Source organism: Ranitomeya variabilis, chromosome 4 (genome assembly GCF_051348905.1).
Source record: "Ranitomeya variabilis isolate aRanVar5 chromosome 4, aRanVar5.hap1, whole genome shotgun sequence".
Classification (NCBI taxonomy): domain Eukaryota; kingdom Metazoa; phylum Chordata; class Amphibia; order Anura; family Dendrobatidae; genus Ranitomeya; species Ranitomeya variabilis.
Window position 1 is genome coordinate 728,535,398 of NC_135235.1, and position 16,464 is coordinate 728,551,861.

Below are 16,464 nucleotides of genomic sequence, written 5' to 3' on the forward strand. Positions count from 1 at the left end.
GAATCCAACGCTGAATTTTTATAACATTATAGAATTTCAAAAACGGTCATTTTTGACCTAACAGAACAGCAGGGTTTTAAAGCGTCATGGAATAAATGGAGCTATAATAATAAATAATAATAATAATGTTGGAGAGTGAAAAAATTTGCATTTGCACATTTGACATTTTATTATCCAACACATAGTGCCCAGATTGTGCTCCAGGAGACACACACGGTAAATGAAGTGGATTGTTCTCACTATAATATTGCTAAATACAGGGATAATAAATGTTGTTTGCCCATACTGCAAGACTCAGAAGTGAGAAGGATTTTGCTGCATTGGTGTATAGAAACCTTGTTGCTTTTAAACAGCCTTTGAGCCATTAATAGTGTGGGAACCTCTATTTTTCCAGTGACAGATGATGTATCTGAGTGTTTTTTGTGAGATGAGAATTGGTATTGTTTTCGCCTGCATAACATTGATTGTTTTCTTTTTATTCGATATTTGGGAGGCAGAATGAACAAACAGTTGAACACTACGCTCTACTGGTTCATCCAATAAGGTTTTCTATTAGACTGTGAACTGTCATTGTCTTGGTAAATGATTAAAGTTTTTTACATATCTTGCCATTTTTATGGACAGTTTAATGAGAAATGTTCAAAAATATAAAACTCAAGGATATTTTATTAAAAAATAATAATTGTTTTTTATCTTAGCAGATGACTGTACCAGGAGATCAGAGGGACAGCTGACATCTTCAGTTTTTAAATCTGATGATCTTGAGATCCTACAAGATACAACTGAAGTGATTGCTATTACTCCAGATATGCAATCATCCATTCACAGCAAAGATCTGTCATCTGATCCTATGAAACAGGTCCCATCCTCTGATTCATTACCGACTACTAAGGAAAATCAAAGTCCCAAAAGAGGCATTAAAAAACAAACTGATCCTAAAGCAAAGAAGTTATTTTCATGTTCAGAATGTGGGAAATATTTTACACTGAAATCACATTTTCTTAACCACCAGAGAACTCACACAGTGGAGAAGCCTTTTACCTGTTCAGAATGTGGGAAATGTTTCAACTGGAAATCGGTTCTTGATATCCACCAGAGAACTCATACAGGGGAGAAACCTTTTTCCTGTTCAGAATGTGGGAAATGTTTTGCGCGTAAATCATGTTTTGTTAACCACCAGAGCACTCACACAGGGGAGAAACCTTTTTCGTGTTCAGAATGTGGGAAATGTTTTGCACGTAAATCATATTTTGTTAGCCACAAGAGAGCTCACACAGGGGAGAAACCTTTTTCATGTTCAGAATGTGGGAAATGTTTTGCACGTAAATCACATTTTGTTGAGCACCAGAGAGCTCACACAGGGAATAAGCCTTTTTCCTGTTCAGAATGTGGGAAATGTTTTAACAGGAAATCTGTTCTTAATAGCCACCACAGAACTCACACAGGAGAGAAACCTTTTTCATGTTCAAAATGCGGGGAATGTTTTGCACAAAAATCAAATTTGGTTAGCCACCACAGAACTCACACAGGTGAGAGGCCGTTTTCCTGTTCAAAATGTGGGAAATGTTTTAGCCGGAAATCGGTTCTTGATAGCCACCAGAGAACTCACACAGGGGAGAAACCTTTAACTTGTTTAGAATGTGGGAAATGTTTTAACCAGAAATCAGATTTTGTTATACACCAGAGAACCCACACAGGAGAGAAGCCTTTTTCCTGCTCATATTGGCCTGCCATCTAGATGTAGCAGAGCTGAACCTGTGATGGGACTAATGGATTAAAATCATCTCTGCGGAAAGGTGAGGACTTTTTCTGAGTATCTGTGTTTTATTATAATGTGACTATGGGTTTAGTAATGGGAGTGTCTTATTGACGCCTCTCCATTACTAACCTTGGGGCTTGATGTCACCAGACAATACAAAGGTGACATCAACCCCCCAACTATTACCCCACTTGCCATCGCTACAGGGCAAGAGGGAAGATCGAGGCAAAGTGCCAGAGTTGGCGAATGTTAGAGAAGCGCCAATTCTGGGGTGCCTGAGACCTGATATTTTTAGCCTTGGGGGAGTATCCATAGCCTCTTCCTAGGCTAATAATATCAGCCCGCAGCTGATTGCATAGCCTTTGCTGGTTATTAAATATAGGAGACCACACATCATTTTTTGAGGGGTCTCCCATTTTAATAGACAGTAAAGGTAAGTATACAGTTGTGAGCTGATATTAACAGCCTGGGACGCTTCATGCGTATTACTCCCCACGCTATAAACCTCTGCCCCAAGCCGCCAGTTTTCCCTTTCCTGGTTACGAAAATTGTGTCGGAGCCCACACCATTTTTTTCCCAAAAATATTATTTCATTAAATGCATGTACAGTAATTTGCACACACTGTACTAATTGTATTTGCAGCTGACATCTATATATCTGCCTATTTACTGTATGTAATCCATCTCTTCTATCCTGTCGGCTCCGGCAGTGATTTTAAAGAACCCGGCAGATGCATTACCGCCTTTACTTCTATCTATCTATGCAATATAAATACATATATATGTGTCACTGACATCTATATATCTATGAAATCTATATGTATATATCTATTCTAACCAGTCACTCTGTGATTATACTGTGCGCGGCAGATTAATTGCCGGCATCTATTCTATTCTAATCTATCTATCTATGTTTTGAATAATATTTCCTTTGAAAGCGATGTGTAAATTACAGATAATTGCTGTATGTAAAAGCTCATGTTAAAATCAAAATGCAATCGGATAGCAATCACACTGCATTGGGATGTCAATCGGATGCTAGGTGTGAGAAATCAGAATGCACTCGCAAGACACTCGCATTACTGTCCTGCGACTCTCGGCAGGGAGACTCAGACTGATTTTTCACACATTTAAGTGTGACTCCAGCCTAACAAGGAACTCCTCATTGTCTGATATCACATTGATCACATAAATATAGATTATATTGATCATATAAATATATACAGTGGGTACGGAAAGTATTCAGACCCCTTTAATTTTTTCACTTTGTTTTATTGCAGCCATTTGGTAAATTCAAAAAAGGTTTTTTTCACATTAAGGTACACTCTGCTCCCGATCTTGATTGAAAAAAACAGAAATGTGGAAATTTTTGCCAATTTATTAAAAAAGATAAACTGAAATATCGCACGGTCATAAGTATTCAGACTCTGTGCTCAGACTCTTAGGGTATGTGTGCACGTTCAGGATTGCATCAGGATTTGGTCAGGATTTTTCATCAGTATTTGTAAGCCAAAACCAGGAGTGGGTGATAAATACAGAAGTGGTGACATGTTTCTATTATACTTTTCCTCTAATTGTTCCAGTCCTGGTTTTGGCTTACAAATACTGATGAAAAATCCTGACCAAATCCTGATGCAATCCTGAACGTGGACACATACCCTTATATTTAAGTCACCGTCTGTCCATTTCCTTGTGATCCTCCTTGAGATGGTTCTACTCCTTCATTGGAGTCCAACTGTGTTTAATTAAACTGATAGGACTTGATTTGTAAAGGCACACACCTGTCTATATAAGACCTCAAAGCTCACAGAACATATCATACCAAATGAGAATCATGAGGTCAAAGGAACTGGCCCAGGAGCTCAGAGGCAGAATTGTGGCAAGGCACAGATCTGGCCAAGGTTACAAATGAATTTCTGCAGTACTCAAGGTTCCTAAGAGCACAGTGGCCTCCATAATCCTTAAATGGAAGAAGTTTGGGACCACCAGAAATCTTCTTAGACCTGGCCGTCCAGCTAAATGGAGCAATCATGAGAGAAGGGCCTTGGTGAGAGAGGTAAGGCTATGTGCCCACGTTGCGGAGTGGTGTGCGGATTTCTCCGCACTGTTTTTGAAAAATCTGCAAGTAAAATGCACTGCGTTTTACCTGCGGATTTTCCGCGGAATTCCTGCGTTTTTTGTACGGATTTCATCTGCAGTTTTACACTTGCGGATTCCTATTGAGGAGCAGGTGTAAACTGCTGCGGAATCCGCACAAAGAATTGACATGCTGTGGAAAATACAACGCAGCGTTTTCGCGTGGTATTTTCTGCACCATGGGCAGAGCAGATTTGGTTTTCCATTGGTTTACATGGTACTGTAAACCGCATGGAAAACAGCAGCGAATCCGCAGCGGCAAATCCGCTGTGGATCCGCAGCCAAATCCGCAACGTGTGCACATAGCCTAAAGAAGAATCTCAAGATCACTGTGACTGAACTCCAGAGATGCAGTGTTATACTATTGGGGAAAAAAACGAAAGTGGACTCTCTGGGATGCGGTTACAGAGCCCCCGAGGACGAGCGGACCAGATGGATCCACCCCCTATACAGGGAGTGTTGGAAGCAGGCCCAAGGGGGATGTAACCCTGCCGGAGCCAAAGGGACGACTAAGGGCAAAAGCACGGGACCGAAACAGGAAGACCAGGGACTAACAATGGCTTGGAGCTGTAAGAGAGGGAAAAAAGGAAATAGATACACAGGGAACCGTTATGTGACCAGGCTAGGAGAAGAAAAAGAACCACGAAATGCAGGAACAAAGGATTGCTGAAGGTACCAAGCTGACAGGCAGACCAGGCAGAGACAGAGCAGACTAGAGCGATAGGACACAGGACAAACTGAGAGAACAGAGGACCCAAATAGGCTGAGACACGGAAGGAGTGAACTGGACAGAGCCAGAGAGAGCAGCAGTGACTCGGGACCTGGGGACCAGGAAGGACACCAGCAGTAATGCAGGTGCCGCATTGACGATACACAGGCATCTTACCTCAGTAGACACCAAGCTGAAATACCCGGTGGGCGCCACCATGATGGAGCAGAGCCACCGGGTCACGACCTCCCAGGGGACCAAGCGGCAGAAGAACCACCGAAGCACCGTGAGCCCGAGAAGTCAGGCAGATAGCAGAGAGGGACATTGTCGGAGGTGTGCCGGAGAGATGGGTAAGGACCCGAATATGGACCCGAGAGTGTAACAGTACCCCAATCCTTACTCCCCCTCTTTTTAATGCTGGAGAGGAACCTCCTCATGATATGAGGAACATTGATGTTCTCTCGGGGTTCCCACAATCTCTCCTCAGGACCAAATCGGTTTCAATCAATTAAGAAAAAGGTCCACCCCCTAACTGTCTTTTTGGCTAGGATATTCTCAACTTCAAAGAAACCATCAGAAGTGCTTAATTGAGGGGAATGAGACGGAGAAGAGTGGAAGTGATTAAAGACCATGGGTTTGAGGAGCGACACATGGAAAGCATTTGGGATTTGCAGCGAAGCAGGCAATTTGAACTTGTAGGCTACATTATTAATACGACTTAAAATTTCAAAGGGACCAATGTAGCATGGACCCAGTTTTTGAGAGGGAATTTTAAGTCTGATGTAGCATGAAGAGAGACAGACTTTATCACCCGGATGATATGGAGGGACGTCCAGATGTTTTTTGCCGGCGTACTTCTTCATCCTGCTACAAGCTCTCTCAAGAGCCTCTTTAGTCTGCCAAATTTTAGAAAATGCCAAGGACAGGGAGTCCGCCGCCAGAACACCTGAGGTGGGGGAAATGGGACGAAGGATGCCGGGTTGTTGCCCAAAGACCGCAAAGAAGGGAGACTTGGAAGAGGATTCACTGGGGTGATTGTTGTAGGCAAACTCTGCCCATGGAAGGAGAGAGACCCAATCATTTTGGTGAGCATTAGAGAAATGCTGAAGATAGGATGTGAGAGCTTGATTGACTTGTTCCACTTGACCGTTGGACTGGGGATGATAGGTGGAGAAATCCAGAGTTACTCTCATCAGTCTGTAAAGGGCTCTCCAGAAACGGGAGGTGAATTGGATCCCTCGGTCGGACACAATATGCAGTGGGAAGCCGTGAAGTCGGAAGACGTGGTGCAAGAAGATCTTCGACAACTCGGGGGCAGAAAGCAGTCCAGGCAAGGAAACAAAGTGGGCCATTTTGGAAAATTGATCCACAACTACCAAGATAACGGTACAATTTGAGGAGCGAGGTAAATCAGTGAAAAAGTCCATAGCAATGTGGCTTCAAGGGACTGAAGGCACAGGGAGCGGCTGCAGGAGTCCAGAAGGTAGCTGCCTGGGAACTTTGTTTCTTGCGCAAGATGAGCAAGAAGTGGTGAAATCTACAACATCTTGGCGAAGTGATGGCCACCAATAATGGCAAGACATAAGAGAGAGAGTCTTCTTTATTCCAGCATGTCCAGCAAACTTGGAGGAATGACCCCAATGCAAGACTCTCACCTTGTCATGATCCGACACAAAGGTTTTTCCAGGTGGTGGAATGACCACGTTTTAAACGTTTTAAGCCACTCCTCTAAAGCCAGTTTAGTAGCTAGTAGTTCCTTGTCCCCAATGGAATAATTGCATGCTGCAGGAGAGAAAGCTTTAGAAAAGAAGCCACAAGTGACTAAGCGACCTGAGGTGGATTTTTGTAAAAGAACTGCCCCAGCTCCAATGGAAGATGCATTAACCTCGAAGATAAATGGTGTATTGGTGTCCAGAAGATGGAGTACAGGGGCCGTAGCGAATTCTTGTTTCAGAGTTTGAAAGGCAATCTCGACCTCCAAGGACCAGTGATTGGGGTTGACCCCTTTGCGAGCAAGAGCAGAAATTGGTCTGGTTAAGAGAGGAGAAATGAGAGATAAATTGCCTATAGTAATTGGCAGAGCCAAGAAAACGCTGGATTACTTTCACTCCAAGGGGACAGGGCCAGTTGAGGATGGCTGACACCTTCTCTGGATCCATCTTCAGGCCAGACTCCGAGACAATATAACCCAGGAAGGGCAAGGAGGATTGTTCAAAGATGCACTTCTCTATCTTAGCGAAAAGGTGATTCTCTCTTAGTCGTTGTAAAACTTGACGAATGTCACGTCGGTGTGAGGACAGACTAGGAGAAAAGACAAGAATGTCGTCAAGGTAGACGACGACACTGGAATAGAGATCTCAGAAGACATTTACAAATTCATGGAATACCGCTGGAGCGTTGCAGAGGCCAAATGGCATAACTAAATACTCATAGTGACCGTCACGAGTGTTGAATGCGGTCTTCCATTCATCCCCTGTGCGGATTCAGACCAAGTTATAAGCTCCTCAAAGGTCAAGTTTGGTAAATATTCGTGCTCCCCTCAGGCGGTCAAAGAGCTCAGGGATTAGTGGCAACGGTTATTTGTTTTCCACCGTGATGTTATTAAGCCTCTGTGATCAATACATGGATAAAGAGAGACATCCTTTTTATTAATGAAAAGGAAGCCCGCACCAGCAGTAGAAGATGATTTTAGAATGAAACCTCTGGCTAGATTCTCCTAAACATACTCCGACATGGCTAGAGTCTCTGCAGGAGAAAGAGGATAGATCCTTCCTCTAGGAGGGATGGTACCAGGAACGAGATCAATAGGGCAGTCGTAGGGTTGATGCAGAGGAAGATTCTCAGCCTCCTTGTCGAAGACATCCGAGAAGGAACTGTAAACATAGGGCAACCCGGAATGAATAGAGGAGGGATGAGGAACACCAACAGGACATGTAGCGCCCCCACTGCCGCAGGGCCGAGGGGTACCCGGTACCGGGCCTCTGAGTCTCTGCTCTGGGTTGTCACGGTGGCTAGGCCCGGTCCGTGACCCTGCTGAGGGGCGTACAGTGAATGATAGAGATAGTGGTGGTGGTGCGGTGCAGTAAATAACGAGGACACCAGGTTGCAGTCTCTTTACCTCTTTACTGAAGATCTCTGGGTCCTCAGTCCGGAATACGGTTCACCAGGCTACGCAAGTCCGGCCGGCCCAATGGCACCTCCAGAGTTCTCTTTGCAGGTGGAAATCTGTGCCTTCCCGCTAGCGCTATGTGTTGTGGTCCTCCCCTGCTGTGCTTACGGGATAGTACCCCACAACTGTTGTGTCTGTTTCTGATGTTCCCTCACAACTCGTTCGGCTGATGTTCTTCTCCGTCCCTCCCTGATGTTCTGGTTAGGACGGCACCCGTATGACGAGTAGGCTCGGAGCTCTTCCGGGACCCTAGAGTCGCCCCTCTCCTAGTGCGCCCCCCATGTCTTCATAGGTGATGTATGTGAGACAGCCCGCCTGAGACTGACTGTCCTGCCGTTGGTTTGAAGTATTGCTTGGAGCTAGATATATATACTTCCTCGGCGTTCCGGCCGCCGGTTGTGCGCCTCAGTAGGATGTTGCCTCGGTCTTACAGCACGACTCCTACTGGTATTTCTCCTCTTGCTTTGATCTCGTTTCTCACTCAGCACAATATATCTCGCTTCTGTTCCTTTCTTAGGGCACCGCCGCTATGCTGAGCAGGCACGGTCCCGTGACGTTCTTTCTTGTAGCCAGGCCTCTGTCAGGGTCCCAAACCTGACAGGGACCCTACCGAATCTTCCCCCACAACACCCTCTGCCACAAGGTGTTGCCTGGTTCCAACCCAGTCAGCTTTCTCAACTAACTTCCTGCCTGACCCCCAGTTTACCCACAGTGGTGAGGAGTGGCCTAATAAATAGCACCCTTAGCTCCCCCTGGAGGCCCGACTGTGAAATGTATTGGTGTATGTGATACCTGGTCAGATGAACTCCTTCAGTGCCATCAGACGTACCATAGCCCCCCTTAGCGGCGGAGCCACAGTACTGCAACGACCAGGACTCTGGGGCGCTGCAGACGCACCGGCAGCAGACACCGAACCTGACAGGAATCTCCCCAGCGCAAAATATTACCATTATGCCAATCCAAGGTGGGCTCATGGGTCCGCAACCGAGAAGACTGAGAAGTACCGGATGAGAGATACCGGCTAAAACATAAAATGCAATTCTCCTTATGCAGAGGCCCTACCTGAATCTCCACAGGGGATTTTCCAAGGTCCTTACAGGAACTACCTAGACTTCCTGTAGCCTAATAAAATTCCCCGCTGCGCCCGAATCTACGTAGGCTGCTAGAGAGAAGCATTTACCATCAACATGCAACAAGATAGACAGAGTGAGAGACAGAGAGGTATCACATGCACCTAGGGAGGCCTCTCTTGCCTGACCTAGGCAGAGGAGTTTTCCAGACGTTCCGAACAGGCTCGGAGTAGATGGGAGGCACTCCCACAGTAGAAACATAGACCTTAAGTGTTTCTTTCCTTATGTTGTTGTTCAGACATTTTAAGCCGATCGACTTGCATCGGCTCCAGCGCAGTGGACATCCTGAGTTGAGGGCTGGATGGTCTACGGGTAGAAGGAGAAAGACGAGGAGGCCTTCTCTCACAGGCACGCTCCTGAAAATGAAGGTCAATACCAGTGGCCAAACCAATCAAATCTTCCAAAATAGTTGGGGTATCGCGACCTGCTAATTCATCTTTTATACGCCCGGAGAGACCTCACCAGAAAGCTCCAACCAAAGCTTCATTATTCTAGCCCAAATCGGAAGACAAGGTTTGGAACTGAATAGCGTACTGACCTACAGTTAGAGACCCTTGGTGAAGATTAAACAAAGACTCTGTGGTAGAGGCCAGACGACCCGGTTCGTTGAAAGGTCTCCAAAAAAGTAGAAAGTTGAGAGACCATGAGGTCGTCACGCTCCCAAAGGTTATTAACCCATGCCAAAGCGTCCCCCTCCAGGTGGGAAATCAAGAAGGCCACCTTGGCCCGATCTGTAGGGTATTGCAGAGGCAAGAGTTCAAAATGGAGGCGGCATTGATTTAGGAAACTGTGACACAATTTGGGATCCCCATTATACCGAGGTGGTTTGGCCAAATGGGGAGGCGGGTGAGGAGCAGAGGCTAGGACGGGAGCTGAAGCGACGGACAGCAAGGAGAGCAAACCGCTGTCAACAGATGCCATGTAGCTAAGTATATGAGCCTGGGTGTCTTGCTGCTGAGCCAGTTCCTGTTGCAGACCGGCCAGCTGAGAGGCGTTCCCAGGTTCAGAGGTCTGGAGGGCGGAGAGTCAAGAGTCCATAGATTTCATAAAGGACATCATACGGGTCTGATTCTCACTCAAAAAGACAAGCTCCTTCTGGGCGGCCGAGGCTCCAGCGGGATCCTTGGCCTGTGTATACTGTTATGCTATTGGGGAAAAAACCCGAAAGTGGACCCTCTGGGTAGCGGATACAGAGCCCCTGAGGACAAGCGGACCAGATGGATCCACCCCCTATACAGGGAGTGTTAGGAGCAGGCCCAAAAGGGTTGTAACCACAACTGCCGGAGCCAAAAGGGACGACTAAGGGCAAAAAGACAAGATGGAAACAGGAAGACCAGGGACTAACAATGGCTTGGAGTTGTAAGAGAGGGAAAAAAGGACATTAACAGAGAACCATTATGTGACCAGGCTAGGAGAATAAAAAGAACCACGAAATGCAGGAATGAAGGACTGCTGAAGACACTGAGCTGACAGGCAGACCGGGCAGAGACAGAGAAGACGAGCAATAGGACACAGGACAAACTGAGAATGGAGGACCCAAATAGGCTGAGCCACAGAAGGAGTGAACTGGACAGAGCCAGAGAGAGCAGCAGCGACTCGGGACCTGGGGACCAGGAACTACACCAATAGTAATGCAGGTGCCACAACGACGATACACAGGTGTCTTACCTCAGTAGACGCCGAGCTGAAATACCCGGTGGGCGCCGCCATGATGGAGCCGAGTCACCGGTCACGAGTCTCACGACCTCCCAGGGGACCAAGAGGCGGAAGAAGCGTGACCGCGCATATGCAAACCGCCGAAGCGCTCTGAGCCCGAGAAGTCTGGCAGAGAGCAGTGAGGGACCATGTCGGAAGTGTGCTGGAAGAAGAGAGATGGGTAAGGACCCAAAGATGGACCCGAGATCGTGACATGCAGTAGGGAGACGGGAGAAAGTTCCACAAAGTCAACTATCACTGCAGCCCTCCACCAGTCGGGCCTTTATAGCAGAGTGGCCTGATGGAAACCTCTCCTCAGTGCAAGACATATGAAAGCCTGCACAGAGTTTGCTAAAAAATACATGAGACGAAGCTAGACCTTTATGTTGATAATTCTAAGCGGTATGTGTGGAGAAAGTCAGGCACTGCTCATCACCTGCCCAATATAATCCCAACAGTGAAACATGATCGTGGCAGCATCATGCTATGGGGGTGTTTTTCAACTGCAGGAACAGGACGACTGGTTGCAATTGAAGGAAACTTGAATGAAGCCAAGTATAGAGATATATGGTCGAAGGTTCACCTTCCAGCGAGCCAATGACCGTAAGCACATAGCTAAAATAACAAAGGAGTGGCTTCAGAACAACTCTGTGACCATTCTTGAGTGGCCCAGCCAGGGCCCTGACCTAAACCCAATTGAGCATTTCTGGAGAGACCTGAAAATGGCTGTTCACCATCCAACCTGACGGAACTTGAGAGGATATGCAAGGAAGAATGGCAGAGGATCCACAAATCCAGGTGTGAAGAAATTGTTGCATCATTCCCTAGAAGACTCATGGCTGTACTAAATCAAGAGTGCTTATACTCAATACTGAGCAAAGGGTCTGAATATTTATGACTATGTGATATTTCAGTTTTTCTTTTTTAATAAATTTGCAAACATTTCTACATTTCTGTTTTTTTCAGTCAAGATGGGGTGCAGAGTGTACATTAATGAGAAAAAAAATGAACTTTTTTGAATTTACCAAATGGCTGCAATGAAACAAAAAGTGAAAAATTTAAAGGGACCTAAATACTTTCCGTACCCACCGTATGGGAGGAACATTTTATATTAACCATCATTAACCCTTTATTTTCTCACATAGCATGGTATGGACGCTATGTGGGTGATCTTCTCATAGTGTGGACAGGTGACACATCAATTGTTCCACAGTTTCTTCAGTACATCAATACCAATTATTACAATTTACGGTTCACAGCTGACAAACCAAATATCTCTGTTCCCTTTTTAGACCTTGTGCTTCCAGGTATACCATCAAGCAATAAGGTTGGAACAACACTTTTTAGCAAAGACATTACAAGCAATACAATCCTTTCTAGTAGTTGCCACCCTAGACATACTATTGAGGCTTCCCTTTTGGCGAATTCACACCGGCCAGACGAATATACTGTATACTCAATATATAGATATATGTTTCTCAACTGCATCAGTTAAATCCTGGAGGGCACCAGTCATACAAAGATGTTTTTTCTTTTTGAAAACACTTTTATAGCCGTGCATCTATTCTACCACACACTATGGTTGTACAATCAGTAGGCAGCTTTTATATCTGGGATTATGACTTGTCTGATCTCATGAATATGGCACAATAAATTATGCTGTAATGAAATCCATATACATGGCTTCTTCATAAACAAATCCCTATACATGGTATCTATATAGTTCCTATACAATTCATGTATGACTCCAATATTCCTTTGCTTCCATTTGTTTGCACCCTGTGATCTTTTTGTGATCTTTTTGCCATTTAACAAAATTATTTATTTAAATGGTGTTTTATTATAAGTTTATTAAAATTGGTGCACACATTTCATGTGACCGTCTCCCATCAGACTACGTGACAGCGCTGCTCTTGAGATTAACCCCGTATTCACACAACATAAATCACAGCCGGCTGATCACAATCTCCCTCATACATGGTATTTTATTCTTATTTGTTCTCTGGAAGGATTTTTCTTGATGCAATCATTTAGTTCAATGGACGTGTCTACATTTATGTGATTAATATGTATCCAGACTGTAAGGAGTTCCTTGTTACTTAGTCAGTACGTACATAATGCTGGGCTATAGATTGTTTTACTGTGAATGAGTATAATTTGTATAACACTTCATATCAATGTATTTGAGTTTTTTAAAAACTCTTTTTCACAATATGATGTAATAAATAGCCTATTTCAGCTTACAAGATGCAGATTAGTCTATGGCAGCTGGAATTTCTGGGGATTCATCAGAATATTGCAGTATTTTTACAGACAATGGTTTATGGTGTTTTTTTGCATAGTGTTCTGTTTATTATACACAGTCCTCCTGTAAATTAGCCTTATTAGCATGATGGATCTACGTGACCTGTGGTAACTCCTGTGCTTCATGCTTCACAATGATTTTCCACCTATGCTGTAATTGGCTTAGAGCTATTTAAAGGGAACCTGTCACCCCAAAAATCGAAGATGAGCTGTGGCCACTGGCATCAGGGGCTTATCTACAGCATTCTGTAATGCTGTAGATAAGCCCCCGATGTATTCTGAAAGATGAGAAATAAAGGTTAGATCATGCTCACCCAGGGGCAGTCCCGCTGCGGTCCGATCCGGGGCCTCCCATCTTCTTACGATGACGTCCTTTTCTTGTCTTCACGCCGCAGCTCCGGCGCAGGCGTACTTTGTCTGCCCTGTTGAGTGCAGAGCAAAGTACTGCAGTGCGCAGGTGCCAGGAAAGGTCAGAGAAGCCCGGTGCCTGCGCACTGCAGTACTTTGCTCTGCACTCAACAGGGCAGACAAAGTACGCCTGCACCGAAGCCGCAGCATGAATACAAGAAGAGGACGTCATCGTAAGAAGATAGGAGGCCCTAGACCGTGACGCCCATCGGACCCGGACTGCAGTGGGACCGCCCCTGGGTTTGTATAATATAACCTGTTTTTCTCATCTTTCATGATACATCGGGGGCTTATCTACAGCATTACAGAATGCTGTAGATAAGCCCCTGATGCCGGTGGCCGCAGCTCATCTTCGATTTTTGGGGTGACAGGTTCCCTTTAATAGTTCACTCAGAATATCCTGCCATATCCAATGACTAAGGGCGCTAGGACACCAGAAAACGCATCAGGTTTTATATATTTTTTGGATTCCATGTTTTTAATGAATCTTGAATAAAGCATGAAATATTTTTTACCTATTGTTGGGCGGATGTGCCGATCATTTTCTCTTGTCCTTGAATCTTTGGCTGAAGGTCACCAGCAGGATCAGCACCCAACACACAGATCTCACCGTCGGATGACATGGCGTGGTGAGCTCACAATCCCCCTCTATCAAACTATGAATATCTCTACAGCTAGCGCACTCCTCTGCAGCTAGCAGCTGAAAAAAGTGTCCACAGCTCCACCATTTCTCTACATCGGGAACAGCTGAATACATTGTCCACAGCTCCACCATTTCTCTACACCAGGAACAGCTGAATACATTGTCCACAGCTCCACCATTTCTCTACACCGAGAACAGCTGAATACATTGTCCACAGCTACACCATTTCTCTACACTGGGAACAGCTGAATACATTGTCCACAGCTCCACTATTTCTCTACATTGGGAACAGCTGAATACATTGTCCATAAGCTCCACCATTTCTCTACACCGAGAACAGCTGAATACATTGTCCACGGCTCCACCATTTCTCTACATCGGGAACAGCTGAATACATTGTCCACAGCTCCACCATTTCTCTACACTGGGAACAGCTGAATACATTGTCCACAGCTCCACCATTTCTCTACACCGAGAACAGCTGAATACATTGTCCATAGCTCCACCATTTCTCTACACCGAGAACAGCTGAATACATTGTCCACAGCTCCACCATTTCTCTACATCGGGTACAGCTGAATACATTGTCCACAGCTCCACCATTTCTCTACATCGGGAACAGCTGAATACATTGTCCACAGCTCCACCATTTCTCTACACTGGAAACAGCTGAATACATTGTCCACAGCTCCACCATTTCTCTACATCGGGAACAGCTGAATACATTGTCCACAGCTCCACCATTTCTCTACATCGGGAACAGCTGAATACATTGTCCACAGCTCCACCATTTCTCTACATCGGGAACAGCTGAATACATTGTCCACAGCTCCACCATTTCTCTACACCGGGAACAGCTGAATACATTGTCCACAGCTCCACCATTTCTCTACATCGGGAACAGCTGAATACATTGTCCACAGCTCCACCATTTCTCTACATTGGGAACAACTGAATACATTGTCCACAGCTCCACCATTTCTCTACATCGGGAACAACCTCAGCTTCTTTTTGCTGTTCTTCATTTTTTGGGGTTGGAGAGACAATATGCGGTTCGGGTCTTGATCCCTCGGCTCATCTCATGAAACTCCCTGTACCAAACTTCTCTCTATAAACAAGTAATTTAATATATTTGATTTTTTAAATTATTCAATAAAATAATTGAATTATCTCCCAAAATCCCACAAAGTTCTTTTGCTCTTTTTGCATTCTGTTCTTCTGTATACTTCGGCATAATTCTTTTACATCGGCTTCTGGGTTCATTGAGACAATTTCTTTCTTTTACTTGGCATTGTATTATTCTCCAGAATAGATCGTGTGTAACTCAGATGTGGATATCAGAGTATTTGGACATCACATTATTCTCCTGTAGTCCATGTAAATGTTATGGGAATATACTTTTTCTCCCCAGCATTTCACAAATGTCAGACACAAGCGATCACATAAGCAGGCAAGTATCTGATGTCTGCATAGTGAGGCAAAATGTGTAATACAACTATCAGGATGTGACCTGTGTGAATGCATGCTTCTTTACGGGTCTGTGACACTTGTTTTTAGACTTGTAAATTCTGTTTACTTCATAGTGGACACAAGTTCTATCGTGTAAGGTGATTCAATAGTAAAATGAATGTATGCATGTTTTCAAAAAGGAAGGACTTGCATTACAGCACTTGTACCAAAGGATGAATAATTAGTTCTGCGATTCTCACTGTGGTAAAAAAATTTTTTTATCTGTCTCATGTCCGTGTACAATATGATTTTTTGTTAACCAGCAGCTCATACTGAAGGTCCGCTTGCTGTATTTTTCACGCACAGTAACGTTTTCATAATGAAATTGTAGCATGCTGAGAAATTTTTCTCATGCCGAAGACAGGTTAGAAAATTACACAGTTCGCCAACGCCTCCTTCAATAACATTGGTCCAAGTGCAATTCCTCTTTTTATCCGATTGAACTCGGCCAATATGACTACTCCTGCAAGCGAGCCCAAAGTGACATGACATGTGCCTCATCCCTAAATGACATGACCTGTGACTCCTACTAGCTGACATGACATGTGCCTCATCCCTAAATGACATGACCTGTGACTCCTACTAGCTGACATGACGTGTACCTCATTCCTAAATGGCATGACCTGTGACTCCTACTAGCTGACATGACATGTGCCTCATCCCTAAATGACATGACCTGTGACTCCTACTAGCTGACATGACATGTGCCTCATCCCTAAATGACATGACCTGTGACTCCTACTAGCTGACATGACGTGTACCTCATTCCTAAATGGCATGACCTGTGACTCCTACTAGCTGACATGACATGTGCCTCATCCCTAAATGACATGACCTGTGACTCCTACTAGCTGACATGACGTGTGCCTCATTCCTAAATGACATGACCTGTGACTCCTACTAGCTGACATGACATGTGCCTCATTCCTAAATGGCATGACCTGTGACTCCTACTAGCTGACATGACGTGTACCTCATTCCTAAATGGCATGACCTGTGACT